We start from the raw sequence: 26,442 nt of genomic DNA on the forward strand, positions 1-26,442 counted from the left end.
TTTTAATCCCTTCAAACTCAACCTGAGAACCTCTTTAAACAAAGGTGTTTGAAAATGGTAGAAGATATTTACAGCAAAATACAATAGCATGCTTTCTGAGTAAAGCAATAACGTTTTGTCAAATTAGGTGTAATTCCATTCACTCATTGTTTCTGCATGAGAGAGAAAAGTTTTCTATGGGAATTAACAGTGGAAATGAATGTTTTGGGGTTCCCCCTTTTTACTGCCCCTGCATTTGATGGATCATCGCACAATTTTATAGGAATGGGCTGTGGTGGATGAGTTTTTTTGGACGGTTTTGTGCAGATTCATCAAATGGAGTAAAACCAAAAAAAAAGCTATTTGTGTGTAATCCCTGTCCTACCTTATACAGCGAGAGAGAAAGGGAGTGGTGGTAAAAGACTGTTTAGTTGAACAAAAAAACATCTTTTGTTTCAAAATCCCTGCATTTTGGGAAGTTACATCTGTGAATTCCTTTCTCATATTGGTTACTGCCACACTGACAGTGTTCTCATGCAAGATGATTTTCTGCACTCTCAGTCACAATCAATGTGATGTTTGTTCAGGGATGTCACCCTTTTCTCTGTGCAACCTATCTTTCTCTTCGGCTCTTCAATCTGTGCCCTATTTGTTTTATTTCACGGCTGTACTATTGGGTTTGCCAGTGATTTCTATAGGAGTGTACTATCAGTGCGGGGTTTTGGAAATCAAAGGGAACACAGCTGAATACTCCTTTCCCTGTCACTACACCAACAACCAATCCAGAGAATCCAAGATGCCCTCTTTAGGTCACCTCACAATTGGCCAAGGTGTGGACTAGATGAAGGAACAGCAGATTTTTAAGTTGCATCATGCGAAGTAAACCAAGAAAATTGCATCTCCCTTTACTGCATGTAATCTAGTGGATGTGAAAGGTCTGTGTAAGTAATTACACCAAAGGACATTTATACTAACACAATGCTCACAATGACTTTGTATCACTTAGTATTTACTTTACAGCACACATCCTAATTTGCATTGGATAGTAGCCCTTGAGTAACGCAAAGTGGCACATTGTGCTACTTTTGTTTCATTTTTATTAAATATGCTTCTAATTGGCATTTAGTGATAACATTACAATGTCTCACATACGAGCATGTCCTTACATGGTATAAGACAGGGTTATTCATCTTTCGTACAATAGTGAAATTTAAACCAGATATAGCACATGATGAAGTTAGGTGGTTTTGGAACTGTAAAGTAAGTTTTGTGCAAAGCACCAGCTAAACATCTATCTGAGACAGGATTACTAGCAACACTCCTGCCTATATTGATCTTGTTCATCCCACGTTTCCAAACACTAAAATAGTCTATAAAACTTAGCCACCAATCTCCTATATACGTATTATCAGGAATTGCTTCTTATATGTATTTCCTCATGGGAGTTATAGGGTAAATCTACCGTCACCAATGTGTCTAGCAGTATAACCAGTAGGCTGTAGGTTAAATTAGGGAGAAAAGGCAGAGCGGAAAACACATAAAATCATCCCGGGTGCATAACTATCCCGGTGGGTCACATGTCACTTAGTCAAACAGGTCAGGGGGGAAGAGGAGGCTCCATAGAGCATTCCATCTCTCAGGATAACCCAGCTATCATATATAATAAGTTATCAATAGTACTCATCTCCAGAAGGAGCGAGGGAAAAACAAACATCGCCATTCCTTCGGGATTTATTTTATTTATTTATTTATCTGACTTGTATAGCGCGTTATAACCACCGGGGTCTCTAAGCGCTGTTTGTCCAGATTGCGTAGTGGGGTTTAGCATATACTTGATCTTAACAGTGCACCTAGAGGCTGCTCCATGCTTGCTTAAACAAAACAGTTTTTAGTTTTTTTCTAAAGGAAAGCAGATTGCATTCCTTCCTTAATTCTGGGGCCAGTTTGTTCCACAAAGCAGGGAGCGTGTTGGAAAAAGCACGTCCCCCCACCGTGGCCAATTTGAAACGGGATTGGGACAGGAGGGTAGCGTCCGACGAGCGCAAAGTCCTGCTCGGTGTATATGGGGATAGGCGGGATTTCAGATATCTTGGTGCTTTACCATACAGCGCCTTGTGTACGATGCACAATCCTTTAAAAACTACCCTCTGCCGAATCGGGAGCCAATGTAGCTCCTGCATCAGAGGGGACGAGTGGGCAGTCCTGGGTTTCTTATAAATCAGCCTGGCTGCATCATTCATAACCCCCTGTAGCTTATCCAGCAGCCGCTGGGGCAGGCCTATGTACAGGGAGTTTCTGTAGTCCAGCCTAGCCAGAATTGTGGCTGAGACCACGTGTCTCAAGGTGGAAAATGAGAGTAATGCCGAGATCTTCCGCAGTTGTCGCATCAGGCCTATACAGGTACCCACTACCGTCATCACTTGTTTTTTCATGGAGAGTGCATCATCCACATACAGGCCCAGACTTTTGACTGCTGTCGCCGGTTTCGGTGGCACACCCAGCTCCACAGGCCAGAATTTCTCGCTCCAGGGGTTGCCCGTGATGGAAATGGGCAACACTTCCGTCTTATCCGGATTAATTTTTAAGGAATTCTCGGATTTCTATACCCCATATCTGCAGGGGCTGTGCTCATAGCCCCCTGTAAGCCAGTCCCTTAAAATTTTAGTTACAAATATCTACTGACCTCCCAGGTGATTCCGAGATGAGCCCTCATTATCCATATGTGGCACAGAGCCACCCTTGGCTCCATCCCCTTGGTCCTCTCGTCTACCATCCCCTGCCTGGAGCACCTCCGTCCATAAGTCCGCCAATGGGCGTCATCTTATCCCTCACGAATGCTCTTTGATCAATGCCAGCTACTCTGCTCAGGCCCACATGCCCACATCTTTTGTCCACAGGGCCACCTAAGGACCACACCTGGCATTCCAGTGCATTGCTATCTGTTGTCTGTCCAACACTTAAGCCAGGTCTGCAAATCTAGAACCAATCTTATGTGCTTTAGTTCTGGGGAATAACCCCATAAGGCACACCTTAACAGTGCAGGGGAGCAAACAGACCAACACTCCATTAACTGTAGTTATCACTGAGTCCCAGAAGGGTCGCAACCCTGGACAGCTCCATGTCATATATCCAAAAACTGCCACCAGCAACCTGCACCTGGGGCAAGCCCGATAGAGCCACTTTACAAGGAGATGTGCGGTGCCCAGTGTCACCAATGCCTGAAGCACATATGTGTCTCAGGTTCCTGTTGGCAGTTGGGCCACAAGGCCGTAAATGCTCGCATTATGGCTTGGTACATCAGGAATTGGACGGGGGCAACTCACTCTGTACCATCAAGTCCACTAATGGGAAAAGCTCCCCCAATCAGTAACAATCCCCAACTGTGATCAGGCTCACTGTGGACCATTCGGCTAACTGTTGCCCTGTGAATGGGAAGGGGGGTGGGAGGGATCACCTCGCGGCAGCCGCATCATTGGCAAAGCTGGAACGTACAAAGGAGCCCCAGCCATCCTCTCCTGACATCTCTGCCGACAGTGCAACGCCACCTTCAGCAACACTCCTGGCTGCGGATTTGTCACTTTCAGTTTAAGGAGTCTAGCTATTGAAGTCCCCTGATTAGTTGCCAACCCTATGGGACCCAGCTCTTCAAGAAACTAGCCATTCAACCATTGAGATGTCTATTGAAGCTAGGCAGCCAGGCAAAATAATTCAAATCCGGGACACCCGAGTCTGCGTCATTTGGCGGTCTCAAAAGTACCACCAAAGACACTCAATTGCGCTCCCCATCCCATATCACTTCCCAAAGCAACATATCTGATTGATTAAACCAAGAGCACGTTATCTGTACAGGGAGATCAACAAAGAAATACAGCAACCAGGGCAGCATAGCCATATTGGTTAATGATGTTCTCGCCATCACTAGTAATTTTAGGGAATAACAAAATTGGATACAAGACTTGAGAGCAAACCGCTGGTCCCAGACTACCTTCTTTAAGGTTTTTTGAAATCATGAAATCCCTGAATACCCAAATATTTGAAGGTCGTTGGTAACCACTTCAGCCCCGAGGACAGGGCCATTGAGTGGGATGCCCCCGTTGTCATAGGGAATAGACATGTTTTAGACTTATTTAAGTCCTCCTGCAGAGACAATGCATTCTTGACTCCTCTATGGAAGTCCATTGGGTACAGCAGCAGGTTGTCAGCATAGAGGGAAATAATATGTGCCCTTCCCTCCATTAAAAATCCTGTATCCTACTCCTTGCTGTGGGAAAAGCTATGGCAATGGCCATATGGTCAGGACAAAGAGGAGGGGAAACAGAGGGTGTTGGAAAATGAGGCAGCATCTGTGAGGCCTGCACAAATAATATGACTACATTTGTCCTTCACTGGGAACAAAACAGCCAATTGTAGCGCCTGACTCTCAGAGGGTAGCGTTGCAGTGAAGGGGCCCTGTGTTTCGCAAAGGGGTGGTGCAGGCCTAGCCGGGATCTATAGGTTCCCTGACTTGGTGTGGTAGTACTACCCTGAAGACAAATGGGGCCTAGCTTAAGAGAAGGGACCCTGCTCTTCATAAGGGGGGGTGCAGGCCAACCAGGGACCATGTAGGTCCCTGGACGTTCTCCCAAGGCGCTGCCTTTGGGATTTTGGAAGTTAGGTCCCCTCTTTGTATGACCCAACCATATCCTTACCACTTCTGATGTGTCACAGAAATTTATATTTCTAGTACAATCTGAAGTTTAGCAGGGAACCTCAATGAACATTGAATACCTTCCTTGTGGAGGGCTTTCTTGGCTTCCACAAATGAAGCACCAAACCTTGGCAGTAAAATATAGGAATACTGGCACCTTACTGCTAGTTATTTTGAAAGGGCAATTGGTACTGGCTATCTGGAGGATAATGTGAAGATCCCTGTAGTGTAGCAAATGGACCACCACCAACAGGGGATGGCGTTCTGGCACCAGTGGGCGTGCCAGCACTCGATGAGTCGGAAAAAGAAGAGAGTTTTCCCTAACAAACCCAGAAAGGACTGGGAAAAGTGTAACAAAAGGAAGGTTCCTTTCTGTGGTTTCTTACATTTAATTATCTTTGTATAAATGTAACTTGTAATGCCAAACACTTGTCTAGAACAACTCAAATACCTCAGTAACACATATGCCAATAGACCATGAAATTATATCAAAAATATCACATTTATTAAAAAGAAAAACATTTCTCATAATAGATAATTAGACATAAACAATTTCTTGCAATGAAGTTACATACAATTAAACAATAGATAAAAACAATTTAAAAAAAGCCAGTGTTGTCGATGCGTTTCGGTGCTTAGACGAATAGCACACCTTCCTCAGGACTATGATTAAAAGCTTCATGAATCTAAAAAGTATATGGGACATATGTTAGTATACAGTACATGAGGTTTTTTGGTACTTTTACAGACAGAGTTTTTTTACTAGAATCACACAGGGTTATGGCTACAAAATTTTTTTTTAAGATCTTACTAGAGCATTTTCAATTTGCAGTACCAGTCTTGATCCTGGATTGTAGTATTTGTTTGTTTAAAACTCAAGCGCCATGACAGTAGTTTTTTCCTTCGCTCGAAAGTAGCGGACCTATGTGTCGTAAATGTATCGTAAATGATCACCCTTCAGACTGAAGGGTGATCATTTACGATAACACCCTTAGTCGATATAAACAATAGACACATAGGTCCGCTACTTTCGAGCGAAGGAAAAAACGACTGTCATGGCGCTTGAGTTTTAAACAAACGAGTCCATTTTCTAATTAATGAACTAGCACAATGCATAACAAACGAAAAAACTACTAAAATGGCGCTGCCTTGTTTCGAAAGTTAATCCGACCAGGTGCGGGACATTATTCAATTAAATTCAATGGACATGCGTATAAATAGAACCTTCACGCCATAGCCCCCACACCGACTCTGGAGACCGGGGAGACCAGGCGGATGGTTCGTGCATACACTAAAAGAGGTAAGAAGCTGCTTCTCGTTCTCTGAACTTTTTGCCTTAAGCTAATGCCCGAGTTAGAAGCCATGTACCCAGGTTAAATATAGTGCATGTTTAAACTATGAAAGTAACTCTTGCATTCAACCTGTATATTTGTCAGTCCTCTTGTGTGTTTTAATATCGTGTTCACACAAGCTTAGATTGTTTGAGGAAACCATAAGATTCCTACACTACTAATATCGAGACTGACAACCCACCTGATCATATTGGCTCCGCATTTGAGAGTGTGTGCCTCTAATTAAATAGTCGAGCCCGCACATATGGGAGGGGATTAAAACAAAGTACAACACCCAAAATTAAATTGAAAAAAAAAATTTCTGTTAAATAAAGTTGGTTTTTCAGAATTTTTTGCAAACCCCCCCCCCCAGTTCAAGTGGCATATTAGGCTGCAATGAAGCCCCTTATTTACAAAAAAACATGTTATCAATTGGAAATTGGGCATTTCGCTAATATCCAAATTTTGTTCCACCACTTATTTCGGGTGTACAGGTCGCCTTCAAAATTCATAAAAAAGTGAGGATCAAGAAACACTTTTGACGACCTAAAGGAATGAATATGCCAACTTAAAAAGTGACCCAACCCGCTAGATATACAGCGCCGGGAAGAGTCTCCTCTAATCCAAGAGATATTCTGTATTACCATAAAGTAAGCTATCAATTTATGACATAAGGAGTATACTAGTCAAACAAAAAAATGTTAGTTGGACTATAAACTGAAATATGGTTGTTACTCTATATATAGATCCTCTAGACGACTAAGCGGAGGAACATAACAGTATAAAGAATACTACAATCCAGGATCAAGACTGGTACTGCAAATTGAAAATGCTCTAGTAAGATCTTAAAAAAATTTTTTGTAGCCATAACCCTGTGTGATTCTCGTAAAAAAACTCTGTCTGTAAAAGTACCAAAAAATCTCATGTACTGTATACTAACATATATCCCATATACTTTTTAGATTCATGAAGCTTTTAATCATAGTCCTGAGGAAGGTGTGCTATTCGTCTAAGCACCGAAACGCGTCGACAACACTGGCTTTTTTTAAATTGTTTTTATCTATTGTTTAATTGTATGTAACTTCATTGCAAGAAATTGTTTATGTCTAATTATCTATTATGAGAAATGTTTTTCTTTTTAATAAATGTGATATTTTTGATATAATTTCATGGTCTATTGGCATATGTGTTACTGAGGTATTTGAGTTGTTCTTGACAGGTGTTTGGCATTACAAGTTACATTTATACAAAGATAATTAAAGGTAAGAAACCACAGAAAGGAACCTTCCTTTTGTTCCAGCACTCGATGAGCCCTCTCTGGGGCAAAATCGCACATGAGGCCATCAGGTACCACCTCAGTGCGCAGCCAGTTCTCTAAAAAGGACACCATGTCTCTGCCCTCAATTCCCTCAGAGAGTCCCACCAGCCTAATGTTATTGCAGCTGTAAAGACCCTCTTTGTATTCTGCCTGTCCTTCTAGCGTGCCCACTCTGTTGGTTGGATCCTTCAGTTTGTTGATGTACAGGCAGGACTGCACCGACCGACTTTTCCAACTCTTTGACTGGATCCACCAATTTATGGTGTTCTGTTGATAGGAGGCCCAACCTCACAGAAACTTCTCCAATGGCCCGTTGAAGTAGTGATTTGGTGTCTGCTAAAGCAGCCAAAACTTTATCCAAGAGTGAGTGGATCGAATTATTTGAAGCATCTCTATTATCCACTGGTTCTGGGAACCCCTGAGAGGCCTCTCTTGGTTCTGGGTGAGCGGCCTCTTGTTTGTTTTGTGGCTTACCCATACTGACTGTCCACCCAGTACTGTAGTTAAGGCAGAAGCTTTCGGAATGGAGCAGTTTTTCACCACATGGCCACTGCTGGCGTATGGACCCTCTTTCCACTCAACCATCCACAGCTCACCAGGTAGGTTCCAGGGGGCATGGTGCCCTAGTCCAGACATGTCGAGAAAATGCAGGGGCACCATTGTGGGCCCCAGTGGTCTAGGGCCTTAAGTTTGGCCCATCGCCCAGCCTTGCGCACCTCACACGCTGGGCCCCGATCTATTCCCTGAGCATCCATGGCACAGGGCAGTGTTCAGCCCGTAGGGCCCAAGCCGCTGAAGCCCCAGTCTCCTCAGCTCCGACACTCTCCTACAGGCCGAGGCCCCAACAGAGGGGCTGGCAGATCAGAGGGGAACCCCAGGCACAGCGGGGAAGCTGAGGCAGCCCCTGCTCCTTTGAGAGGGTTGGACTCTGGTAGCTCTGCCACTCCACCCAGGCCCACAGCAACCAACAAATTCTTCACACTGACACGGGGTGGCCAGCTCACCACTTCGTCGCAGAGAGTCTTACAGGATACAATCCAGCAGTATGTACCATCTATAGCAGAGGTTGAGCCCGGTCTGCCTTTTCGCCCCTGTCTTTGTCTCGCCTCCATCTTGTAGCCTGGACATTTTGCAGGCAGGGCAAAACTTTGCTGTATCACGCCCAGAAACTACTTTTAGCCCCAGATTTTTCATTTCGGGGTGGACGATATATCAGGGATGCCACTCCAGGCTCGTCTGTGGCCGACCTCTGTCCCAATGCAGCAGGATGTTTACTGGGCTGACGCAGAGCAACAGGTCCACGTGACCACCATCTTCGGTGCCATAGCGAATCACTGACAAAATATCGACTACCACAATATCGAGGTACAAAAATATCATGACAAAAATATGGAAGTCAAGAATATCGGCATCCTATATATATTCCTATATATATCATGGTAAGTACAAAAATATTGAGAGAAAAAAATATCGTTGTCAAAAATATCGTTGTTAAAAATATCGTTTTTTTATGCTAAAAAAATAATGTAAAATAAAGTAAATAATACATATAATTAAAAGAAACCTAGTTAAAATATTTTTAAATGTTTACAAATGATAACTAATACATATAATTTAAAAATAAATTAAACATATATATATAAAATATTATATATATATATACTTATTTAATAATATTCATAAATGATTATTTTAATAACTTGTTAATTGTTTAAAAAAATACAAACAAATTTAATAAGTACAATATTTTTAATCTTTTTACAATAAATTATACACTACATTAACTAAAACAGTAGAGAAAATATTGGATAGCGGAGGGAATAAAATGACTATTACATCTCCAGAGAGTGCAACAGTAGGCAAAGTGTTGGCTACCATAGGGGTAAAAATTACTATTCCCACTCCAGTGAGTGCAACAGTAGGGAAAGTGTTAGATAGCGTAGGGGTAAAAGTTGCTATTCCCACTCCAGAGAGTGCAACAGTAGGGAAAATGTTGGATAGTGTAGGGCGAAAAATTACTATTCCCACTCCAGAGAGTGTAACAGTGGGGAAAGTGTTGGTTAGAGAAGGGGTAAAAATTACTATTCCCATTCCAGTAAGTGCAACAGTAGGGAAAGTGTTAGATAGCGTAAGGTTTAAAATGACTATTCCCACTCAAGAGAGTGCAACAGTAGGGAAAGTGTTGGATAGCGTAGTGGTAAAAATTACTATTCCCACTCCGGGGAGTGCACTCGTAGGAAAAGTGTTGGGTAGCGAAAGGGTTAAAAGTACTATTCCTACTCCAATCAGGGCAACCGTAGGGAAAGTGTTGGATAGAGTAGGGGTTAAAATTACTATTCCCACTCCAGAGAGTGCAACAGTAGGGAGAGTGTTGAATTGCATAATGGTAAAAATTGCTATTCCCACTCCAGTGAGTGCAACAGTAGGGAAAGTGCTGGATAGCGTAAGGGTAAAAAGTTACTATTCCCACTCCAGAGAGTGCAACAGTAGGGAAAGTGTTGGATAGTGTAGGACTAAAAATTACTATTCCCACTCCAGAGAGTGTAATAGTAGGAAAAGTGTTGGTTAGAGAAGGGGTAAAAATTACTATTCCCATTCCAGTAAGTGCAACAGTAGGGAAAGTGTTGGATAGCGTAAGGGTTAAAATTACTATTCCCACTCAAGAGAGTGCAACAGTAGGGAAAGTGTTGGATAGCGTAGGGGTAAAAATTACTATTCCCACTCCAGAGAGTGCACCCGTAGGGAAAGTGTTGGATAGCGAAAGGGTTAAAAGTACAATTCCCACTCCAATCAGGGCAACTGTAGGGAAAGTGTTGGATAGCGTAGGGGTTAAAATTAATATTCCCACTACAGAGAGCGCAACAGTAGGGAGAGTGTTGAATAGCATAGGGGTAAAAATTGCTATTCCCACTCCAGTGAGTGCAACAGTAGGTAAAGTGCTGCATAGTGTAAGGGTAAAAATTACTATCCCAACTCCAGAGAGTGCAACAGTAGGGAAAGTGTTGGATAGCGAAGTGGTAAAAATTACTATTCCCACTCCAGAGAGTGCATCAGTAGGGAGAGTGTTGAATAGCATAGGGGTAAAAATTGCTATTCCCACTCCAGTGAGTGCAACAGTAGGGAAAGTGCTAGATAGCGTAAGGGTAAAAATTACTATTCCCACTCCAGAGAGTGCTAAAGTAGGGAAAGTGTTGGATAGCGCAGGGGTAAAAATTACTATTCCCACACCAGAGAGTGCAACAGTAGGGAAAGTGTTGGATAGCAGAGGGTTAAAATTAACATGCTTATCAATTAAATAATGTTTTAAATTAAATAATGAATTAATAATTAATTAACAGTAAATTAATTATGAATACCAATAAATTTAGATTAATAATTACTTTAATACCATTAAATTACTTCCCACTCTATTCCCCAATAAACCCACAACCCACTCCTTCAATAAATTAACAGAATTGATATAATAAACAATTAATCAATTATTGAAAATTAATTACCAATTATTAATTAATCAACAATACATTAATTATCAATACCAATAAATAAAAATAAATTATTACTTTAATATAATTAATTTACTTCCCTCCCTGTTGCCCTATACACCCACAACCCGCTCTATATAAAAATTAACACAATTAATATAATTATCAATTAATAAAAAATAATTACCAATTAATGATTATATAACAATAAATTATCAATACCAATTAATAATTACTTAATTATAATAAATTACGTCCTACCGTATTTCCCTATAAACAGACAACCCACTCCTAAACTAAATTACCACAATTAATATCATTATCAATTAATCAATTAATAAAAATTACCTAATAATTAATTAGCAATAAATTAATTATCATTACCAAAAACAAAAATTAATAATTAATTTATTATAATTAAATTACTTCCCACCCTATTCCCCTATAAACCCACAACGTGCTACAGAGCTAAAACACAAAGGGGTTGATTCCGATTCGGGAAAAACCACTCCGAATAGCCGTTTGGAGCGTTTTTCCTGTACGAATTGTACCTTGCAACGTCCTCCGTATGTACGATGAAGTACGATTCGTACCAGGAGCTGTACTCCGTACGAATCATACAGAGACGGTACAAATGAAATCCCCGTACGATTCTCCCTCAGAACCCGCTTTACGCGACATCCGTATGGTTTGCGGCTGGTTTTTCCGACCCAGCAAGTACGATTTGTATCGGGTACGCACCGTACGACCCTTTTCCGTACGAATTGCCCTTACCTGACTTGGACCGTACGAATCGCGCCCTCATACCCCGTTCCGGATCATACTCGTCGTGGCGTAAGGCATGTGTACGAGTCATACGGTTCACGGTTTCAGCCTTGCAATACGTACGGATCACGATGATTTGGACGGATTCACCAAATACGGATCGTACTACGCGACTCGGACGGATGGGTATTAATCGTACGGAGAGGGCTCCGGATACGATTCGTACGGACGTTTTTTTTCCTGAATCGGAATCGACCCCTAAATGTCATTAAAAATAATTAATAAGTTCTAAAAATGATTATTTAATTTACTATAATTAAATTACTTCCCACCCTCTTCTCCTATAAACCCACAACCCGCTATGGTACTAAAAGGCTAAATTTACTTTTAAAAAAATTACTAACTTCTAAAAATCAGGTCTTTGAACACATAGTCCATGTCCTGCTATTAATTGTTGGCCTTCTTGATTTGATACATGCTTTTATACATATCTCCCAGTGATTATTAGGCTTCTGAGTGTCGCTATATGTCTACATGTACTTGCCACTTTTTCTGCATACTGTGTTAATTGTCGTATTTATTGTTTACTATGCTGCACAAAGAGGACCAATGTAATAGAGCATATAATTAGTATGCCACTTTGACACCTTATCCCAGGTCCTATCAACTGTAACATTTATAAATTATATCCCTTTTCTTCTCTATCCTGTCTCCTTGGTCCACTCAGGAGTGATCATTTATATACAGATGTACGCATATTCCTTTATCCCCAGCACTGCTAAATAAATTATCGTAACCTGGTCCTGATGATGGCCTAAACACCCCTAGAGGCCGAAACGCCGTCGACTTTCACAGTGGAACTCTCAACTCTCCCCTCAAGGATACCCTACTTGATTACTTTTGGTTTCATTATCATTTATTGCTTGGCTATCCCTACTCTGTATAATTTTAAATCTCACTTGTTTGTCGTTGCACCCACCACCATCGCTGTACATACTACCTCACGTGTCACTTGCGCCGTCACAATTCTTCACGAGCACTTGTGCACAGTATCCAACAGGTTACATGTCATTCAATGTAACGCAGTGAAACTCTTCGTTTGTTTGGTCATATGAAACTGAATATGTCAAATATGTAGGTGCACTAATACAATTTGTTTTGCAAAGAATATTGTCTCCCTGGTTTCTCCCCTTCTTGATTTATTCCTCAGCAATTGATTGTGCTAATTATAATTGTCTTCCTATTGACACCCTTTTGAGTTCTATTTTAAAGAGCATCATAAACGTAGCTTACACTGTTTCGCTTTTCTACATGCAGTGGTGCAGGCTCTGTCGCCCCACTGCTAGCCTCACACAGTTTTGCAGGAGGATTATAGGATCTGGAATAAGCCGTGTTCCCTTTTCTATGGCAGTTGAACCTGGAGCATTGGCACAAATCATGTGCTCCTAGCTTGGGACAGCGAAAGATGTTGGACTGTATTGACCTATATATCATGCAAGGCAGCTCAAAAATCAAACGTTCTGTGCTGCATTGCGTGAAAGCGAGACAGCAGGACAGCGCCATATCTACTAACGTATTGCACTGTTGCTGTCATGCCCTGTACTTGTTCACTTTTGGCTGCCTTGCACCATGCACACACACCCTTTTGCTTTAGGGGAAACGTGTATGTGTGATGTTTAGCATACAGCATAGGTTTTGGACTGGAAGTGTATCCTTCTAGTATAAAATACGACGCTTAGACATACTTTAACAATTTTTTAACGTTGTCATGCAAAGGTGGGAAAGTTTGAAGAAAATATTTTTTTTTCCTCAAATGTTAAGCCTACCTCAAGGAGGTATAACTTCTTGATGCACAGCCCTATCTATCTTTTTTTTATTAGCTAGGGATTTTCAGCAAAAGCCACGGGTGGCTGGATGGGAATGCCCATGTGCCACCCATGGATGCCTCCTTGATGCAAAGTAGCACAAAGTGCTTCTGTGCATTCCTTTAAGGCTACTTTCGGTAGAAAATCAACATTTGTGCTGGAAGTAAATCCTATTTCAAGACATATAACAAATTTGCATCGATTTTTGTGACACTGCACCGACAGAAATTCTTCATAAATATGGCCCACCGTCCTCACACACTGCATCATGTGGCCACGTGCACTGATTCAGGCGATCTCCGACCAGGCCAATATGATTCTATGCATTTGTTCCAGAACACTATGTTCTGGATGACGAGAGTCATTTACAGCACAACCCACCACCTACCAATAAATGGGGTACTTGCTCAACGAGACTTGAGGGAAACACAGTGCATAAAATGAACACAACTCTTGAAATGTCTTTCGAAATATTTCTTTCCGCTCTATGTCGCTTTAAGGGAAGCTGTTTTAAGCTCAGAGGAAGGTTACAAAATCCCCCAGAAGAAGTAACAGAGGAAACTGAAGAAGCTCTCCTGCCATGTCTTTAAACGCAGGGTTTAAGTACCAGCAGCCTCTCTCTTGGAAGGATGCTCTGGGACAAGCCGCGTGCATGATTCTCTAAATCCGTATGGAGACTAGAAGGGGCTTGTTCTCCTGAGAGACTTATAGGTGATTCAAGTTGGGTGTGTGCCAAATCTGGTTCTCAGATACTTAGCACTAGGTGGAAGTGTTTGTAGAAGTAAATAGTTCTCTTCTCTCCGGACAGCTATCCTCATTTCTTCAATTCTTGCAACAAACAAGCTTTGGCCATCGAACGGGACTGGCGTTTTTAAAGGAAAGTGCGTCGATAGGCAATTTAGTTTGTGTGAGAAACTGAGTGTATCAATGCATAATGTGTGAGAACATGGATGGATGTGTGCTGCATAGATGGATGAAACGGTGAAAGCATGGACGGATAGTTGGGTGGATGAATGGAGGATAACGAGTGCATTGATAAATGAATGGTGAAGATGAGTGAGTGCATAGATGATTCAATCAGAAATGGGGAATTCCTGAATTTCTGTCACAGTTTCTTGTCGGGATTTCGCCAGGACCTGACATTTCTGAATAAAGCACAACATATCCACAGTGTTCCCAAGGATCTTGTAATTTCAATGAGGCTAGTAAATCTGGTTACCAACCTCATCAGAATTACATAGGCATTCATAACCACTCATAATTGCATCGTTGAGGCCTTGTATTAGTACTAGACTAGTTGATGAAACCAGAAGCCAGACCATTTATCTTAAGTACTTAAAGGTTTTTGAGTTCACAAATGTTTTGACGCAGACACATTTAGTTTGTAACAAAGTATAACTATCATAGGGATCCAAGTGGATCTGGGGCTGTATTTTAGAAAGTGCATGGGGGCACAATTAGCGTGTGTGCTTGCTTTTTGGGCACCCCGAGCATTTTGGTATTATACAAGGAGGCTCAGAGGCTCCCGTGGCCCCTGGTGTAAGACAGATAGCACAGATCTAAAATGTGCGCCTGCCCTATCACAAGGAGGTGTGCCTTCATTTCCTTGGAGTGTGGCCCCTTGGAAATGAGGGCAACCATTTACTTTATGCGCATGCCACATTACAGAGGCAGGCACAAAGAGACTGCGCACCAAACCACATAGACAGCGTGCCTCCCGGTGGTGGAAGAGAGAAAAGGGGGCGCCAGAGAACCGCGCATGCCCCTGCACACAGGTGCACACACTCACTGCACCTGCTTACAAGTGGATCTCAGCATCCCTTTTAAAGTCAAGATGTTTGCTACCTGCACAGTGAAGGGTGGGCTGGTGGCCTCAAAGAGCCAGTTCACTTTTCACTAGTGTGCAGTTTCCTGTGCTGGAGCGGCTTCATACCCACACTGGGATTAGCGAATTTGCTGTGTCATGGTGCACTGTCCCAGTCTGCCCCGGCACACAGACTTAAGTGTGCACCTAATCACAGAGTGGGGCAGTACCACTTAAACGTAATGCAGTCCATATAGTCTCAAATAGCGAATATATATATTTGAGGTCCTCATAAAGAAAGGCGTGTCATTGTTTCTGAGACTCTCTGGACTAACGTGGGCATCACTGACACCTGAAGGCTATGCTTCACTCATAGGGGCATCCCTGACACCCGGTGGCTATGCTTCACTCATAGTGGGCATCCCTGACACCCAATGGCTATGCTTCACTCATAGGGGCATCCCTGACACCCGGTGGCTATGCTTCACTCATAGGGGCATCCCTGACACCCGAGGGCTATGCTTCACTGATGGCTATGCTTCACTCATAGTGGACATCCATGACGCCCGATGGCTTTGCTTCACTCATAGGTGCATCCCTGACACCCGATGGCTATGCTTCACTCATAGTGGACATCCCTGACACCCGATGGCTATGCTTCACTCATAGAGGGCATTCCCTGACACCTGATGGCTATCCTTCACTCAAAGTGGGCAACCCGGATATGTGATGGTGGCCCATGGGCAACTGAATTACCTTCTGTTTGCGAAAGACTGTGGAGAACATTATTGCAGGCACACCACGAGTGCCCAAGTGTGTGATCTGAAAAGCTATGCATCCATGTCTCCAGTAACTCCAAGCCCTTTCTGACTGAAGTCAAAGCTTTCAGATCTATTAAGGTAACTAGTGATCCAGCTCTAGTGGCGATTGTGAGCTGTGTGTGGGTCCACAGGACTAATATAAACAGTTGCAAGTATCATCATTGATCTCGCTGGACATGGTATCCCTCTGTATCTACCAATAAGTACTTACAACAGTGTTTAGACAGAATATCGGAAAGACAAACATTGTGGGATAAAAATCATGTCAAGAATATCGAGGGCAAAATATATGAAGGCAAGTTTATAAAGTAAGCTAAGTTTTACTATATATAACTTCAAACATATGTACCTTGACTGTGTATATATTGCCGAGGTACAGTAGATGTGGAGTTAAGAATAGTAAATCTATTCTTACCTAATTGCACTCACCGTCTCAATATTTTGGTCCTCAATATTTTTGACACAATATTCTGTCCAGTATTTTTGTTTATGATTTCTGTCAGTGATCTGCCCATAGTTTCTCTTTCTAGTGCATTTTGGGTTTTTCTCTTAAACCTTTTTTTCATCCACCTACATTACTGGCATAATAATCTTAGGTCTCAAGATTGACAGGCTCATGCGTGAACTCCTCATCCAGTCCAGCAGTAGTAGTTGCTACCCGCCAGGGGTTAAGTGATGGGGGTGGGGGAATGGAAAACAAAAAATAGGACTTACCTTAAATGGACAAACAGCAGTCTCGCCTCCATCCTCTTCATCTTCCGGTCTCCAGTCACAGCCAGCAGCAGCAGCAGCAGGAAGCACTCTGGCACACAGGCTCTCCTGATCCAATCACAACGCTGCAATTCTGTGTTGTGATTGGTTTGAGCACCATGGTTTGCCGATCAGACCAGGACAGGGAGACTTTGTATGTTCCTCACCAGGCAGTTTAATGCAGCCTGGTGGTGAACATGCAAAATGTCCATGACTGCTTGGCCGGCCCAAGAGGACCGACCAAGCAGTCCTGCGCACTTAGGGAGTGCAAACCACTCCGCCCCATGTGCTGCCTAGCCCCACAAGCCATTCCTACGTTATTATCATTGTATTTTTCCTTTTGAATAGTGAGGCGACGCTCCTCCACCTTAGCGGTGGAGCCGCCACTCCAGTCCAGATTTTTAACTTTGCACTGTGGGTTTTGTAGTCCTGGTTTTATAATAGGTAAAAAACTACATTTGCAAGAATGCAAAGCAAAAACAGGGACATGGGAAAGTTGAGCGCTCTAAATATTTTTTAAATAATTTTAAAGGGTTTTTGCCAATAGCAAATTGTAACATATGTAGCAGCACCTATTTAGGTCGAGCATTAGAGACCTCTTGTATATACTTTGGTATATACTTATTATATACTTATATGTGTATGCACTTTGTGAGCTCTGGTGATCAGCCCTAGGACTTTCTGCTTCCGCTTAGAGACTTTTTTTCTGTACAGCTGCCTCTATTTAACTGTCTTGATAGAAAACGACCAGCAGAGGTCAGTAACATTCCAGAATTGCTTTCTGCTGAGGGACTTTCTTTCTTTTATTTTTCTGGCAACTGCCTCTATTTAACTTTCTTGATAGAAAACGACCAGCAGAGGTCAGTAAAATACCAGAATCACTTTAGCATTCTCTAGATTTCAGTCCATGGAAATTGTCTTCCACGAGCACCCGTAGACAATAATATTTTTATCAAATCTTATATTTTCAGTGATATGACCACAAAAGATCTTGATTTTATATTAAAAACAGAGTTTTGAACTATACTATTTCCCGCTGAAAAGCAATATTTCTCTCCATGTGTTTCCATACCTGGCGTGTCACGCAGGTTGGTGCTTACTTTCCCTCCATGTTAAGGAACAGTAGATGTTTCCGCACTCAGGCTAATGTGCTGCATAGCTAAATACTTATAAGGTCCCAAAGGAGAGACCGATTGCATTGCAAATGCTTGTTTAGTGATGTAGGTATTCATCTTTTTTATGAGGATTCTTCATTACTTGGTAGAAAACCAGTAGTGATTCTAATAAAAATGTAACACATCAGAATGAATTTAATTTAGAATATTCAATAACATCAAAACAATGTCTATTGTTTACATGTGGATTTACCCTATTGTTTGGGGATATTCACGCAGCACAACCCTCTTTGGTTTGCGCCAACCAAAATCAATAGTGTGTGTGAACAATTTAGCACAACTGCCCTTTGTAATCAGTGGCAAACTGTTCGGTCATTCTTCTGCAGCTCCCAAAATAGTACCCAAAGCCACAGCCTGCACAGCGCAGGGCCAGTTTTTGGCCGGCAGTGTTTTGGTAGACTCTTGGCAAGGATACTATTTCATAGATGCCAGCAGGTTCCAAGTCAGCTTGGTCACTGTCAGTCAGTCCTAAATTTTAACCAACTACACTCTGATTTATGTGACTTGTGGTTTCAACTTTCGTTCTATCACTATAAACTCACATGTGCCACAAGGCTCCTGAAATCTGCCTGCCTCCTTGAATCCACCAGCCAATGCCTGCTCCCTGCAGCTGCCCTGGTTATTGGTAGCAGAAGCTCTGAGGTATCAAGAGGCAGCCCCCGACGGTCTTGCACCATGTTGCTTCACTTTGGTGGAATTGCAGCTCCTCTCTCTTGACTCCCACACTTGCTTCTTGCACCCTGGTACCTGATGACACCCTGTGGTATTTTCATGATCTATGCAGAAACACTGCAAATCTTTTATCAGCACAGTCATTTTCCAGTTAAGTGGAGGGGTTGATAGGTATTGTGTGCATGTGAGAATATGTGTGTGAGAAATCATGCCTCTATTTGTGCATGTCAGTGTGTCTGATCCCATAGCAGTGGGTGTAGAATGATTTTGGGGGCCTTGGCACACGGAAACATAATAATGTCCATGTAATAGTTTTGTAGTTCTGAACGTATTGACTTCCATGGCATTATGGTGGCCATCTCTGTCATGGTAGTAATGGTGTATTGTAGATGTCCATGTCACATTATGGCCCTTCTACTGGCTACCCTCGGCATAATGGTAACCCTAACAAGTTGGGGGCATCATTTAGCATATTGTCCTACCATGGCATTATGGTAATCAATTTCTGCATGATGGTGCACCTCATTATGTTGTTGTCATCTTTGACATATTGAGGCTTCATGTTGGTCACTACTGACTATAATGCTCATCATAGCTTTTTGTGGATATCCTTCGCTTTTGTATACCCTTGGCATTTTGGTGATTTTAGCATGTTATGGGAATCCTCTGCACAGTGTGGCTCTAACAGTGGCCAGCCACACCTGGAATAAACAGGACCCTGACATATTATTGGTGGCTTTAGTATATTGGGCCCCACTTATTAGTATGAAATCCACCCCTGACATAATAGCGGTGCTGAATATATTATGGTCATCCTGGCACTAAAATGGCCATCTTTTGCATAATGATATTTACCTCAAACATTGATGCAGATTTCGGCCCTGATATATATATATTACACCTTGGCATGATTTTGGCATCTGTGGCTTAGTGTGTGGCTCGGTGGGCACAACTCACAACATTTACTGTAGGATAATTACACAAAATTACAGCAAAATTATTAAGATTATGCGTAATTACACAAGTAGCATAACCACGCAATTAGATCTATTTTCTTAGCACAAAATGCATTCTCGTGTCAAAAAGTTTGAGCTAAATGCAACAGAACAGGTACAGCAGCAGCCATTCGCAATTTGTTCATAAGCTCTCGCCTCAGGCATTTCCTCCCAAATTACTCAGAATTACATGAGAAGGCATAATCACGTAATTTTTGATAATTTCACATCACATGTGTAACATGAAATTACGATGTCATCCAGGCCTAGGATGCATGTAATGGTATGTGTAGAGAGCAAGCCTAGCAGCACAGCGAGATGCAGAAAGGGGGAAAATTTTGAAAACAATACATGATTGTTTCTAACAAGGACAGGTTTTGTGGGTAGCTGCTATCTTTCACGTTGGAAAGTAGTTTACTCTGGTGAGTTATTTCTTCAGTTCCTTATAGAACTATAGGAGAGCCAGAAGCAGTTCTGATATTGACTGGAATGTTGTTCTTGATCCTGGGTGCATAGATGGAGAAGACTTTCTTTCAGACTTTTCTCATTTGCATTCAGGGGCCTTTTCAAGAATTTAACAAATGGGTTACGCCTTCGCAAATGTAACAGATATCCTGTCTGCCTTATTACTAGTGCATTATGTAACATTCCATATGGAATAAAGTGATTAGGAAGTTCTTCACATTTCTGTCAGAGTAACACATCCACCAAACTCTTCAGGGTGTTATTTTCCAGTAAAGTGCAGTCCTGGCCCCTGATGTGACACTGTCCATTTTAGGCAATTATCTTCTCAATCAGGTTTTCATGGGTATATTTCTGGTTTATATACAGGTTTCCTTGTATGTGTTGCAACTGGTCTTGAAGATGATGCTGCTCAATTAGGAGGGCAGTGTAATGTATTTAGTGTTTGAGGGATGTGGTCAAATTGCTTTAGGCTTTTGAGGAGACATGCAGGGGTATTTAGGGGAACTAATGTGGCATTTGTGAGAAAGCTGAACAGAACATTTCCTCCATCCATGTGAGAGAGGACTAAGAACTCTATTTTGACTATTGTTCTGATGTCGGTCCAGGTAGGCAAGATTTTGCTTTTCTCAACAGGATATGATATGATGTCATGAATTTTTGTAATGTGTGTTTTTTTAAAAGTCATATGTGTTGATGGTGATTCCACAATGAATTTCGCAATGCTGTCATGCTGGGCTAAGACGGTCCATGTTAAATAAGAAAGCCAGACGTGAATCAGTGCTTTTTTATTACTACTGGCAAGCAGGAGGAATTCTGTTTAGGTCAGGGGGACCATTAGGCAGGCATGTGATATTCAAAACTGGAAGAGATCATGGAACGTTTTGAGGATGTAGAGTTGTGTGGATTCAAGGCGTTGGTGGATATCAATACTCCTGTCAGGATCCTGATGCTCCTAACTGGATGAGTTGGTGATGGTTGGTGAGGTAGGAGAGGAGCCAATAGAGGATTGCGTCAGAGGAGCCTATAACGGTTTTCAGAATGTGGATAATTTTTTGGTACTCGCCTCTATTGAAGGATGTAGTGATGCTAAGTAGGATCAGGAGACAGGGGTTCTTCTTGTCAGTGATTAGGATTGCATCATTGAAAGATGGCAGTTTCCCTCCTCCATTGTGGTGAGCAAGCTGAATTTATACTCCTTTAAGGGGTTATTCGTAGTGATCCAATCTTGTAGTTGAATGGAGACGTCTTATCAATCTGATCTCGTTGTTGAATGGGAACTGCATTTTTGTTGATTTTTTTTAATAAAAGGTAAGTGGGTTGTGAAGCAGCATATGTTGATATCATTTGGATCCAGGAAGAACTTTCACAGCAGGAAATGATGTGTCCCTTTTGAGATCATCTGGGAAGGTTGGATAGAGAGAAGTTGACAACATTGAGAAGGTGCAGGAGGGCATCTCCATAAAAAAATTTACGATGGATGACCGTATAATGTCATTTTCACAGGTGGTGTTTTTGAGGTAGTTGATGATGTTGGTAAGTTTGTTTTGCAGAAATAGGTCAAAAGCTGCTGGCTTAGAGGTGAAACTGTGGGAATTTGAAAGCAGGGTGGATTCCTGGCTTGCAGATATTAGTCCTGCTTTTGAGTACACCCTTGTTGAAGAAATAATTGTCAACTCTGCACTTATCAACTGATTGTGGAATTGGTAGGTCTTGCAGGGTGTTAGTGAAGTGTTTTATGGTCTTTAAAAGTGCTTTGTTACCTATTGGTCCCTTCACTGATGATACATTTGTAGAAGGTGAATTTAACTGTGATGATGAGGGATCTGAGAGTAGTAGACTCCTTTAATTTGTGTGAGCTTTTGGGGGGCTTTAATCCATTTCAATGTGTTGTTTCTCTGCATTTGGAGCATTTGGTCTCTGAGAGCTATTTGGAAAACCATTGTATTGAAGGTTTGGATCTGTAGGATTGTCTTTTCGCTGGTGCCGTGGGGTAAATATGATTTTTCGAGGTAGTTTTGCATATTATGAGGAGTTAGTTGACATTTAGGATTTCCTGATGACAGCTGGAGATTTTAATAAATTCTTCATGGGCAACATTCATGAGGATGACTTTGAAGTAGTGCCAAGTTTGTTTAAGGAGGGAGATCATACAATAATTTGCTAAACAATGGTCTCCTGTTTACATTTAGAATTACTCTGTTGTTGTGATGATCAAGTATAGCTAATGCATTTAGTCTGTGCCACTCTAAAGACTTGTTTGTGCATGATCGATTTGGTGTACAAAACTGTCAGGCTACCCAGTGGTACCCCGCTTGCTGCTTTGCCATATCAAGTAGGACACTGTATTCCAGCCATTGTTGGGCGGTACCTCGTTACAGATACCAAGAAGGACATGTTTTGGATGCTGTGCGGCTCGTGGCCACAGAGCCTAATATATGTAATGTATAATTATCATATTGGTTATTAAATTGTCTGAGTGCAATTCAATGACAAATTGGTTCTTGTAAAAAAATATATATTTGTGAGATGTAAACCAAATAAAAACTGGTTAGTGGTAGAAAAACAAAAAACTAAAAACTAAATTTAAAAAAACACATTCAAAAGAAACACCTGGGGATTCCATTCCAAACGCAGTGGGCTTATGATTAAGGAACCCAGAGATATCACACCAAAAATACCTGAGTCTTTACATTATAAATCTAAAGCCATGAGATTCCATCTCATTCACCAAGACATTACGGTTCTCAAACACATATCTGGAGACTGCATAACAAAAGCAACTAGATTCGGAATCAACTCAAACATTTGAAGTCAAAAGTCCCAGAATTTTACAACTAGCACCTAGTGATTGCAAAATATAACTCTGACTTACCAAATCAGAAATTCTGAGAGTGCAGACCAAAAGCCATAAGACCCAAAAAAAAACCCAGTCATTTTAAAGCAAAGGCCCCTACAATTTTAGGCTTCTTTGCAACTTTAGGAAAAATGCTACTTTTCCAACAGTCTATGGCTGGTGAAGAACCAGTTTGGTTTAGCTCTTTTCAAGTGTCCTTCTCAGGCACTCTGCTTTTGTGTAGAGTGATACTTCCTATAGCCGGTAGGACTGTGGCTGGTCCAAAGAAGGAGTCCCCACAACATGAGCACAAAGAAGTGTCAGATCTATGCACCTAGCTGTCCTTAACCATTATAAAGAAGCAATTAGGGACAGAAAAAATGCAGGCCAGGCCTAAAAATATTTTCATCTTAAACAACAGAAACCATAGTTTCACTGTTCGCTCCTACCATCTACCATTGAGCAGAACTAGAGAAAACCTAATCAGCATCCCCTTGCTTCTAAGGTTCTCATAATTGCTAAAAGTAGCCCTGTCTACATACTAGTCTCTTTGTTGTCTGGGTTTTCACCCTCCACCCACAGGAATACAGGCAATGCACATCCTCACCCCCCAACTTGTGACATGCCACAAACAGGGGCATCCAAAATGGGTCCCATTTTGCTTTTGTAATTAATGCCGTGAGCCTCAATTAGGACGAGCATCAGAAGACATATGCTCCAGTAGTTGCAGAATCTCCTTTTCAATGTTTTCATTATTTATCCTGTGTACTCTTTCATGTTGATTATGAGTTTACTGCAGGCTTTGAGTGCAGCCTATACCTCTTGATGTTTCCCTATAATAAGAATCTCTCCTTAATTTCCATTCTCTGCATGTCTCACCTCTATCTGAGCATAGCCTTGTCTTAGTCACATGTTAGTTTGCCTTAATCTCTATTATTATATTTCTCTAAATTGCTCACACCTCGTCTCAAAGATCACAAGCTCTCCTTCAAGGATCATACCAATGGAACCTAACAATACCTAATCTCCTGTAGCCCATCTATTAATACCCCCAGTCACTTGCATGAATTCATATACCCGCGCCTACAAAATATCACACCTAACCCTATTATTGTAATCTACCAAATAGAAACTGGAGTGAATGCATGGAGTGTTTTCCTTAAGTGGACAAGAATAATCCCAAATCCCAGTAAACAACAAACTCCCACCAACTTGGGTTGCTCACCGGTGTGCCACCCAGCGTAAAGAGCTTCAACACCTCATCGGGGGTAATAAGCACTATATAAATGCAATTACAATACAATATAAAACCTGGCCCACACTGATTACTAATACATAACACTCGGCAGCTGGGCATTTGATTGCAGGTTATACAGACAGCATAATCATTTCCTTGCAATGCTGGACACTCACACACTCTATAAAACAAAACTGCTACAGGTCATGTTCATCTCCCAGTATTGTACCAGTCCATGACAATAAACCACCCATCACTAACTGAAGAGTGAGAAATAACTGAAGAGAAATGCCACTGGTCCATGGAGGACTTTAAGTCAGCCTATCACTGCATATCCCAAAAAGCTACACACTCTGACCTCTTCTTGACATCTCACAATGACAATCTCATGTGGGATGACATTACCAAAGTTCATGCCCACAGATCTCTCCAACGTTCCTACCACTAAAATATGCCTGCTCAGGACCATGAACTTTAAGAAGAACATCCCAGAAAGCAGTAACCAAGTGGGCTGTAATCTTTAGAAACACCATAAAGGGACATGCAGAGTGTTGTTCAAAGCTGCTAGGTTACTAAAAAACATCAGCTGTACTCCTCTCTCTCTTTTACACTTCTTCATCCATCACACTGCTAAGCGCTGCATCCCCCAAATACAATAACTTCACCTTGGGGACCATCACGCAAAACATGGAAACACTTCCCACTAGGATCAAAACAAAGACTGCACACTTCAAATCACACATCCATCACAGTTTACACACTACTCGTGTCAGCAAGCACTTTAGCACCAAAACATAGAGGCAGTAAGTGCTATATAAATATTACAATACAATACATATAGTGTAGACAGTAGAACTCAACTCATTATTTCAGAGGTGATCTTTAAAACTGAGACCAATACTCTATGTGCTGCACAGCTGGAAATAGTGCTGTACACCCACCAGATGAGTCCTCCATAACTCCCTACATATATTCTCTAGATTTGGATACCATATACTCCAGGTGTGGCCGCGAGAAATTGAACGTTGGTGTGACTGACATAGAGAATCAGCCTCCGTAGTGTGCCTCAAGAGACGGCCTACAGAATTCGACCCTACACTGCCTCACACGCGCAATCTGGAATGCTTTACTGGGCATTGGCACTCCCACGTCCCGCTGCCCAGTCGCCTTGCTGACCCACGCCTGGGCTCTCATTTCCAAGCCTCTGAACCCAAGCAATGCTGGGTCGTCTGTCCAATGTTACGCACAAACATGAGACTCCAAACGACCTCCCACCGTCAACCTATTGGTGTTTTCCGAGCGAAGATTGGGCCAGTGCCACGAAGCAGCTCAACGCTAAGCACTGGACCCGGCGCTACGGACACGAGCACGCGTAGGTCTCTGACCCCAGACTCACCTCTCTGCCCTCCCTTTCGTGAAAGCTGAACTGGCGTCGTCCTGCGCGCGGCTCCCTCGCGCCCGATGGCAGTCTGCAGCGAGCTCGAGCTCTCTGCCGCTTGCCTCTAGTTTCTGCTCTGATGGGTGCTTTGAGGAAGTCACGACGGGCTCGATTCTTCTCAGGCGCAGGGTGTGTCAGAACCCGGGAGCGCTCCAGGTGCAGCCCTCCTGCTGGCACAGCGGGGCTTGGCAGGGAAGGGATGATGGGCACGACTGGCACAGGCAGTACCAGTGAGGCTTCTCAGTAGGTGAGTGGCCCTGCTGCAGAAAGAGTTACTTGAGAATAATGTTGGTTTATGTGCCCACGAAGCGGCTACGGTTGAACTGCGCGCTATAACGCACTATAACGTTGGACAATATTATTAAAGGTGTTTAGAAAGACGGCATCTCACATTTTTTGCACGTGGAAAGGAATTTCGCATAATACAAGGTTTCAGAGTTTATTGCCACACACCAACACAACCCTCCACACCCATAGACATACACCTACACGAAGACACACACAGATAGCTATTCAATTCCCTCACACACTTGCAGACAGAACCCCACACAACTACACACATGCACCCATACTCACTGCCACCCCGCAAACACACTATCATCCCCAAGACCTGACAATCACATAAGCAAAGTCACACACACAGCTAAGCAACCCCACCCATTCACAAACACACAGACACAAGTACACAACTCACCACACACATATTCACACTCCAGCACAACCACTCAAATACACAGAAGCTCACACTCACATTCACACTCACCCTCACACACACACACACACGCCCACACACACAGCCACACAATCATACACACACTCACAGAC

At 42.3% G+C, this 26,442-nt stretch overlaps 1 protein-coding gene across 1 annotated transcript in view; it reads right to left on the reverse strand.

Moving 5' to 3' along the window:
• The window catches only part of LOC147715144 (leukotriene B4 receptor 1-like), a 51,757-nt gene extending 26,062 nt beyond the window's left edge, over nt 1-25,695 (reverse strand). Inside the window, exon 1 of the mRNA XM_086923627.1 lies at nt 25,576-25,695. The gene's annotated coding sequence lies outside the window, so the exon portion shown is untranslated. The remainder of the gene's footprint in view (nt 1-25,575) is intronic.
• Between the last annotated feature and the right edge of the window lie 747 nt (nt 25,696-26,442).

Source organism: Lissotriton vulgaris, chromosome 5 (assembly GCF_964263255.1).
Source record: "Lissotriton vulgaris chromosome 5, aLisVul1.2, whole genome shotgun sequence".
Taxonomy (NCBI): Eukaryota; Metazoa; Chordata; class Amphibia; order Caudata; family Salamandridae; genus Lissotriton; species Lissotriton vulgaris.